Source organism: Salvelinus sp. IW2-2015, unplaced genomic scaffold (genome assembly GCF_002910315.2).
Source record: "Salvelinus sp. IW2-2015 unplaced genomic scaffold, ASM291031v2 Un_scaffold1884, whole genome shotgun sequence".
Classification (NCBI taxonomy): Eukaryota; Metazoa; Chordata; class Actinopteri; order Salmoniformes; family Salmonidae; genus Salvelinus; species Salvelinus sp. IW2-2015.
The window spans coordinates 234,909-244,724 of NW_019943246.1; the positions used below are offsets into that span (position 1 = coordinate 234,909).

The 9,816-nt window shown below is 40.5% G+C and overlaps 1 long non-coding RNA gene across 1 annotated transcript; it reads right to left on the reverse strand.

Moving 5' to 3' along the window:
- Positions 1-8,542: 8,542 nt before the first annotated feature.
- LOC139024792 (uncharacterized) lies at positions 8,543-8,846 on the reverse strand. The gene is made up of 3 exons (XR_011476149.1): positions 8,802-8,846; positions 8,667-8,698; positions 8,543-8,594 (listed from the first exon to the last, which is right to left on the reverse strand). It is a non-coding gene; the product is annotated as an uncharacterized lncRNA (long non-coding RNA).
- Positions 8,847-9,816: the final 970 nt, after the last annotated feature.

A 9,816-nucleotide genomic window follows, 5' to 3' on the forward strand; every position in this document is an offset into this window, starting at 1 on the left:
TGATAGTTAGATACATTTATACACCCCAACAGGTCTCAGTGTTTAATGTGTTGTTAGATACATTATACACTATCCTATCCTAGGTATTCCTTAAAGAGGTGGGGTTTCAGGTGTCTCCGGAAGGTGGTGATTGACTCCGCTGTCCTGGCGTCGTGAGGGAGTTTGTTCCACCATTGGGGGGCCAGAGCAGCGAACAGTTTTGACTGGGCTGAGCGGGAACTGTACTTCCTCAGTGGTAGGGAGGCGAGCAGGCCAGAGGTGGATGAACGCAGTGCCCTTGTTTGGGTGTAGGGCCTGATCAGAGCCTGGAGGTACTGAGGTGCCGTTCCCCTCACAGCTCCGTAGGCAAGCACCATGGTCTTGTAGCGGATGCGAGCTTCAACTGGAAGCCAGTGGAGAGAGCGGAGCGTACGCAACAGGTATACACCGCAACAGGTCTCAGTGTTTAATGTGTAGTTAGACACATTTATACACCCCAACAGGTCTCAGTGTTTAATGTGTAGTTAGACACATTTATACACCCCAATCTGTCTGTGTGTGTTTGTGTGCGTCTGTTTCCGGTGTGGCTCAGTTGGTAGAGAATGGTCCTTGCAGTGCCAGGGTTGTGGGTTTGATCCCACGGGTGACCAGTACAGGATAAAGAACAATCATGTATCAACTCACTACTGTAAGTTGCTCTGGATAGAGTTAAATGAGCAAAATATGGTTGTAAAACGTGTGACAGAGGAACAGAGGTGTTTAACAATGGGTGATGTTGTTCACGTACAGCTATAACCTCAAACAGACACAGATCTCCTGCTCTGATAAGTCTATGTGTGGGGTGGAGTGGTTTGAGCTACAAACTATTTTACTAATACTTTCAGATGTAAGGACATTTGGCTTTGTGACTTTGGGTATTTTGAGCATCATGTTATACTGTTTAAATGTCAGCCACCAGACCAGAGCATCATGTTATACTGTTTAAATGTCAGCCACCAGACCAGAGCATCATGTTATACTGTTTAAATGTCAGCCACCAGACCTGGCCATAACCCTGTACAGGCCACCAAAGCACTGCCCACTTCCTTTACTGATTTCTCTGAACTATTGTCTATTGTCCTTGAGAACTATGATAAAATCATTGTGTTGGGTGATTTTAATATTCATGTTGACAAAGAGACCAAGGCCATTGAATTTATGAATCTTTTGAGCTCTATGGACTTTATCCGACATGTTACTGGGCCCACCCATAACCACAGCCACACTCTGGACCTGGTTATTACCAAGGGGCTTTCTACTGGGCCCACCCATAACCACAGTCATACTCTGGACCTGGTTATTACCAAGGGGCTTTCTGCCATATCCTCTATTGTTGATGTTGCTTTATCTGATCACCACTGGGGATTGTTTACTACCTTGTTGCCAGTCCAAACTTTAAATAAATAAAAACATTGTAAATGAAGGGCAACCATTGATGCCATAGCTCCAGTAACGTTGAAAAAGGTCACATCCAAACAGACAGTCTCTTGGATGAGTGAGGAAACTAATCAATTAAAGAGAAACTGCAGAAGGGCAGAGCAATGGATGAAGTCAAAGTAGTTATTGCCTAAATTCTGATAGGAGAGCAACTGCATACTATAAACAAGGGGCCATTAGAATTAACATGAGGAGAGCATCTTATATAACAAGGAGCCATTAGAAGAATATACCAAGAGCATCATATATATAACAAGGCCATTAAAATGAGAGAGGCATCATTATATAACAGCCTATAAATAGATTAAAAATTAGAAAATGAGAGAGCAGCATAATACTTTAAATTTAGGTAAAGGGCACCATTATTAAGAAAAATATGAATTTAACTAAGGAGAGCATTTCTAGAGGGGGTGATGGAAACAAGGGCCATTAGAATGAGAAGGGCGAGCATCATAGAGTAAGCAAGCCATTAGAAAAGAGAGAGCGTCATATATAACAAGGCCATAGAAATGAGAGAGCATCATATATAACAAGGCCATTAGAAATGAGAGAGCATCATATATAACAAGGCCATTAGAAATGAGAGAGCATCATAAATAAACAAGGCCATTAGAAATGAGAGAGCATCATACACTGCTCAAAAAAAATAAAGGAACACTTAAACCACACAATGTAACTCCAAGTCAATCACAGTTCTGTGAAATGAAACTGTCCACTAGAAGCAACACTGATTGACAATAAATTTCACATGCTGTTGTGCAAATGGAATAGACAAAAGTGGAAATTATAGGCAATTATCAAGACACCCCAATAAAGTAGTGGTTCTGCAGTGGTGACCACAGACCATTCTCAGTTCCTATGCTTCCTGGCTGATGTTTTGGTCACTTTTGAATGCTGGCGTGATTTGGTAGCATGAAACGGAGTCTACAACCCACACAAGTGGCTCAGGTAGTGCAGCTCCTCCAGGATGGCACATCAATGCGAGCTGTGGCAAGAAGGTTTGCTTGTCTGTCAGCGTAGTATCCAGAGCATGGAGGCGCTACCAGGAGACAGGCCAGTACATCAGGAGACGTGGAGGAGCCGTAGGAGGGCAACAACCCAGCAGCAGGACCGCTACCTCCGCCTTTGTGCAAGGAGAAGCACTGCCAGAGCCCTGCAAAATGACCTCCAGCAGGCCACAAATGTGCATGTGTCGCTCAAACGGTCAGAAACAGACTCCATGAGGGGTATGAGGCCGACGTGCTTACAGCCCAACACCGTGCAGGACGTTTGGCATTTGCCAGAGAACACCAAGATTGGCAAATTTGCCACTGGCGCCCTGTGCTCTTCACAGATAAAGCAGGTTCACACTGAGCACATGAGCACATGTGACAGACGTGACAGAGTCTGGAGACGCCGTGGAGAACGTTCTGCTGCCTGCAACATCCTCCAGCATGACCGGTTTGGCGGTGGGTCAGTCATGGTGTGGGGCATTTCTTTGTGGCCGCACAGCCCTCCATGTGCTCGCCAGAGGTAGCCTGACTGCCATTAGGTACCGAGATGAGATCCTCAGACCCCTTGTGAGACCATATGCTGACACATGCACATTTGTGCCTGCTGGAGGTCATTTTGCAGCGCTCTGGCAGTGCTCCTCCTTGCACAAAGGCGGAGGTAAGGTAAGGAAAGTGACATCACAACTTAACCTTCTACCTGCCTTCTCCATCCTATGCCCACCACCTTCTACCTGCCTTCTCCATCCGATCCCCACCACCTTCTTCAAAACAGTTTTTACATTTCATTATTAATTATTCAATGCACAATTCTTGAGAAGTGTAACAGCCACATGATTTTTTTAGTGACAATTGTATTTTTTTCAATTCAAATCTGGTTTTCCTAAAGTGGTTAATTATCTTAGAGCCAACAGCATTATGAGAAAGCACAGCATTGATTTTCACTGCTACGCAGACGATACACAAGTTTCCATTTTAGCTCCACGGAGACTGTGTTAGACTGTGTTAGTGATTTGAATAGTTGGATGGCTCATAACTTCCTCCAGCTAAAGCAAGACAAGACCAATGTACTAATTGTTGGAGCCAAAGCACAGAGAGATAATCTGGAAGCACATTTTAATTCACTGGCAATAAAGATTAAATCAACACAACGAGCGATGTAAGCGAGGAACCAGAATCACTGCCCGGCCATCCTGAGTTCATCTGGCCAGTCAATTTTGCATTTCTGCAGTATTTTTGAGCATGTCAAATTCGTGATTGTAATTGAAACATATTGAAACATATTGCAAATGCACAGTAATTCTAATTCTAATTCTAATCTAATTCCTTCTTCAAAACAGTTTTTACATTTCATTATTAATTATTCAATGCACAATTCTTGAGAAGTGTAACAGCCACATGATTTTTTTAGTTACCAGGCGTGATTTTTCAAAACGGTTTTAAATGCTTTTAGGGGGCATCCAGACTTTCATGCGGGATATGGGAGCACTATACTACGGCCCCAAATCAATGGGTGCTGGCCTGAGTGATTTATGGAGGTTTAAAAAAATAAAATAAAAAAAAATCTGTTTTTTCTTCTCGAAAATATTATATTCTTCATGTTTTGTGTTACCAGGCACGATTTTCAATACGGTTTTAAATGCTTCATTTTGGCCTTTTTAAATAAAATGCGTTATTTTCGACTTTTGACTTCCTATGAAATCATATTGCAAATGGACAAAACATATGCCTTGTGGACATGTAAAAAAAAATGATGATAATACAGTATGACCAAAGTATGTTCATACAGTTCTTATACTGTGAAATTGGCATAAAAATCGAAATAATTTCGAAAAATGGTCCAGAAAGCACTTTTTTAAAGGAGGTGATAAGTTTTCAAATTTTTTCACATTTTCAACTTTTGACTTTTGACTTCCTATAAGATCATATTGCAAATGTATAAAACATATGCCTTATGGACAAGTAAAAATAAATAAAATAATTCTGATAAAAAAAATTGATGAATTTGATTTGATGTTCATACAGTTCTTATACATGTGAAATTGACATAACAATCGAAAGAATTTCGAAAAACGGTCCAGAAAGTACTTTTCTAAAGGGGGTGATAGGTTTTTTCAATTTTTTTGTAATTTTTGACTTTTGACTTCCTATGAAATCATATTGCAAATGTACAAAACATATGCCTTATGGACAAGTAAAAATTAAAAAAAAAATGATAATAAAATTTGACTAAAGTAAGTTCATATAGTTCTTATACATGTGAAATTGACATAAAAATCGAAATAATTTTGAAAAATGGTCCAGAAAGCACTTTTTTAACCTTTTGTCAATCTAGGGGGTGCTGTTTCCACTTTGGAAAATATCGTCTCCAAATTAAACTGCCTCATACTCAATTCTTGCTCGTACAATATGCATATTATTATTACTATTGGATAGAAAACACTCTCTAGTTTCTAAAACCGTTTGAATTATTTATTTCTCTGAGTGAAACAGAAGTCATTCTGTAGCTCACTTCCTGTCAAGAAGTGAGATTTCTGAAATTGAGGTCTCTGTTCCAGGGTCGGTTTATAAATTCCCTTATAAGGTATGGGGTTACATGCACTGCATACGCCTTCCCCTAGATGTCAGTAAGCGGTGAGACTTTGAATGGAGCGGATAGCACCATCTGGAGGAGTATAAACTCTTGGAACGGAAGTATCGATTCTTTTCGACCGGCGCCTGACGCAAGAAGGACATCGGCATGGCTTCTTCAAAAGCTTTCGGTTTAGCAGTTCTTTATCTCCGGCTCTGATTTAATTTGTTTTTTTGTCTTAAAAACTTCATAAGGTAGTTAATTTCAAACCGACTTATAGCAGTTTATAGCAGTTTATTGCGAATTTCCTGGATTCTTTGTGATGCGCTTTCACGAGTTGGACACCTCTCCAGTTGGTGGCTAACGTTAGCGGCTATTTCGACAGGAGAAGAGGACATCTTTCAACCCAAAGACGATTGTTCTGGGAAAGGACACCTTGCCCAAGATTCTGATGGAAGCTCAGCTAATAGTAAGCAGTCTTTATGCTGTTAAGAGCTCAGAGTAAATATTTATTGCATTTTCCTTTTCCAAATGGGCGGTAATTTAGATGCATAAGATACTGTATTTAAAAAGCACAGCTTCGCCCTTTGTTCCTCAAGTCTTCCCGCTCTTTCACTCAACCCAGCCCTTTTCCTTTGTGTACCAGCTGTCATATCTGTTCCGCCCGCTAGGACGTTTTCCTTTATGACGTAATTTGCAATCAAGGTATGATTCATTCTGTGTATATGTAATTTCTGTGGTGATTAGTTAGGTATTTAGTAAATAAATAATTAAACCCAATTTTGTTTGCTGATTCAACTTGTTAGGCAGGGTTGTGAAGATAACCAAGAATTTACAACTTTCAGATGAGACTGAAATAGGTGACGATTAATTTTGACTGCTATTGATGTAAAATATTACTAGGTTTTTAAGAGTTTATTCGGAAGATAACAGCTCTATAAAATATATTTTTGTGGTGCCCCGACTTTCTAGTTAATTACATTTACATGATAGCTCAATCAGGTAATAGTTACTACGGAGAAACAATTTTATAGAATAGCATGTCATATCACTTAATCCGGCAGATCCAAAGACACGACACTAGTCACTTTAAACAATGACACTTTATATAATGTTTACATACCCTACATTACTCATCTCATAAATATATACTGTTGGCTATAACCACCTATGCATCTTGCCTATGCCATTCGGCCATCGCTCATCCATATATTTATATGTACATATTCTTTATTCATTCCTTTACACTTGTGTGTATAAGGTAGTTGTGGAATTGTTAGATTACTTGTTAGATATTCTTCATGGTCGGGAACTAGAAGAAAAAGCTTTTACGCTACACTCGCATTAACATCTGCTGTGTATGTGACCATAACAATTGATTTAATCTAAACAAACACAACTGCTACATCATTCATAACAAACACAACATGCTACATCATTCATACAACAACATGCTACACATATTCATAACACAACATGCTACATCATTCATAACACAACATGCTACATCATTCATAACACAACATGCTACATCATTCATAACACAAACTTGCTACATCATTCATAACAAACACAACTGCTACATCATTCATAACACAACACGCCACATCATTCATAACAAACACAACATGCTACATCATTCATAACACAACATGCTACATCATTCATAACAAACATGCTTACATCATTCAGTAACACAACATGCTACATCATTCATAACACAACATGCTACATCATTCATACAAAACGCTACATCATTATCATCAACACAACATGTTGAAGTTAAGGATGCATTAGGGTTAGTGATACAGTGATCTGGACCTACCTCAGTCTGTACATTAGGGTTAGTGATACAGTGATCTTGACCTACCTCAGTCTGTTACATTAGGGTTAGTGATACAGTGATCTGGACCTACACTCAGTCTGTACAATAGGGTTAGTGATACAGTGATCTGGACCTACCTCAGTCTGTACATTAGGGTTAGTGATACAGTGATCTTGACCTACCTCAGTCCTGTACATTAGGGTTAGTGATACAGTGATCTTGACCTACTCAGTCTGTACATTAGGGTTAGTGTACAGTGATCTGACCACCTCAGTCTGTACATTAGGGTTAGTGATACAGTGATCTGGACCTACCTCGTCTGTACATTAGGGTTAGTGATACAGTGATCTGGACCTACCTCAGTCTGTACATTAGGTTTAGTGATACAGTGATCTGGACCTACCTCAGTCTTGTACATTAGGGTTAGTGATACAGTGATACTGGACCTACCTCAGTCCTGTACATTAGGGTTAGTGAGACAGTGATCTGGACCTACCTCAGTCTGTACATTAGGGTTGTGATACAGTGACCTGGACCTACCTCAGTCTGTACATTAGGGTTAGTGATACAGTGATCTGGACCTACCTCAGTCTGTACATTAGGGTTAGTGATACAGTGATCTGGACCTACCTCAGTCTGTACATTAGGGTTAGGGATACAGTGATCTGGACCTACCTCAGTCTGTACATTAGGGTTAGTGATACAGTGATCTGGACCTACCTCAGTCTGTACATTGGGTTAGTGATACAGTGATCTGGACCTACCTCAGTCTGTAATTAGGGTTAGTGATACGTGAATCTGGACCTACCTCAGTCTGTACATTAGGTTAGTGATACAGTTATCTGGACCTACCTCAGTCTGTACATTAGAGTTAGTGATACAGTGATCTGGACCTACCTCAGTCGTACATTAGGGTTAGTGTACAGTGTCTGGACCTACCTCAGTCTGTACATTAGGGTTAGTGATACAGTGATCTGGACCTACCTCAGTCTGTACATTAGGGTTAGTGATACAGTGATCTGGACCTACCTCAGTCTGTACATTAGGGTTAGTGATACAGTTATCTGGACCTACCTCAGTCTGTAACATTAGAGTTAGTGTACAGTGATCTGGACCTACCTCAGTCTGTACATTAGGGTTATGATACAGTTATCTGTGACCTACCTCAGTCTGTACATTAGAGTTAGTGATACAGTGATCTGGACCTACCTCAGTCTGTTCATTAGGGGTAGTGATACAGTGAGCTGGACCTACCTCAGTCTGTAATTAGGGTTAGTGATACAGTGAGCTGGACCTACCTCAGTCTGTACATTAGGGTTAGTGATACAGTGAGCTGGACCTACCTCTCTTCACATTACGTCCCTGGATCCAGATACAGCTCTACCTAAAGTACACAGATTACATTTATTAAAATGGCAATATGTAACTTTTTGAGAAACGCGAAAAAATCCATATAGAAATGTGTTATAGATCTGTCATACTACTGTAAAGCCAATCTAAGTAGCGGTAGATATGTTCTTTGTGAGATATTTCTATGCTTCTGTTCTTGGTTTTGTTTTTGCGTCTTTTGCAAAGAGCTGAAATAACAATATTTGTGGTTCTAGAAAACACAGCGGTTTAGATGGTATAATGATTATCTACACTATACACGGGCTGCATTTGTAAATCAGAACAAAAAGTGAGGTACACATTCAAACAAAAAGTAGACAGGGTTTGGAATGACCTTCTGACCTGTCTGTCTGTCTGTCTGTGTCTGTCTGTCTGTCTGTCTGTCCTGTCTGTCTGTCTGTCTGTCTGTCTGTCTGTTCTGTCTGTCTGTCATCACTGCTGAGTAGACAGGGTCTGGAACGACGTTCTCTGAAAGAAACACATAAACAGGTCACAACTATTGTCAAAAACAAGGTAAAAACATTATTTACTCCAGAAAGATGAAAGATTGTTGGTCTCTCCTTTTTCCTACCTCTCCTCCTGTTGTGTTGTCTCTTATCTGTGTGGTTGATGTCAGCTAGGTCAATCACCTGGACCAGATCCCCTGGAACTAAACACAGGAGAGAGAGGGAGGATATTAACACAGACTGGACCAGATCCACCTGGAACTAAACACAGGAGAGAGAGAGATATTAAACAGACTGGACCAGATCCACCTGGAACTAAACACAGGAGAGAGAGAGGATATTAACACAGACTGGAACAGCTGAAGAGGATAGTCATATTAACACAGACTGACACCTGTTGAAAATACCTGCTTTAATGATTCAGTTGCTTACCAAGACGACATGAATGTTCCTCAGTGGCCTAGTTACAGTTTTAACTGAAATCGTCTTGAAATCTATGACAAGACTTGACAATGGCTGTCTAGCAATGATCAAACAACACACGTGACAGATATTGAAAAGACCAATGTAAAATATTGTACCATCCAGGTTGCAAGCCCTTACAGACTTACCCAGAAATACTTAACGCTCTTGGAGACAGAAATCAAGTTTTAGTCTCTAAGAGCTGTGAGAAAGACTCACAGCTCTTAGAGACATACCCAGAAAGATTCACAGCTCTTAGAGACATACTCAGAAAGACTCACAGCTCTTAGAGACATACCCAGAATACTCACAGCTCTTAGAGACATACCCAGAAAGATTCACAGCTCTTAGAGACATACCCAGAAATACGCACAGCTCTTAGAGACATACCCAGAAATACGCACAGCTCTTAGAGACATACCCAGAAAGACTCACAGCTTTAGAGACGTACCCAGAAATACGCACAGCTCTTAGAGACATACCCAGAAAGACTCACAGCTCTTAAGAGACGTACCCAGAAATACGCACAGTCTTAGAGACATACCCAGAAAGACTCACAGCTCTTAGAGACGTACCCAGTGTCACGGCCGTTGAAGGAAGTGGACCAAAGCGCATCGTCGTGAGCGTACATATTCCTTTTTTTTATTGGAAATGCCGAAAAAAAACAATAAACAATCA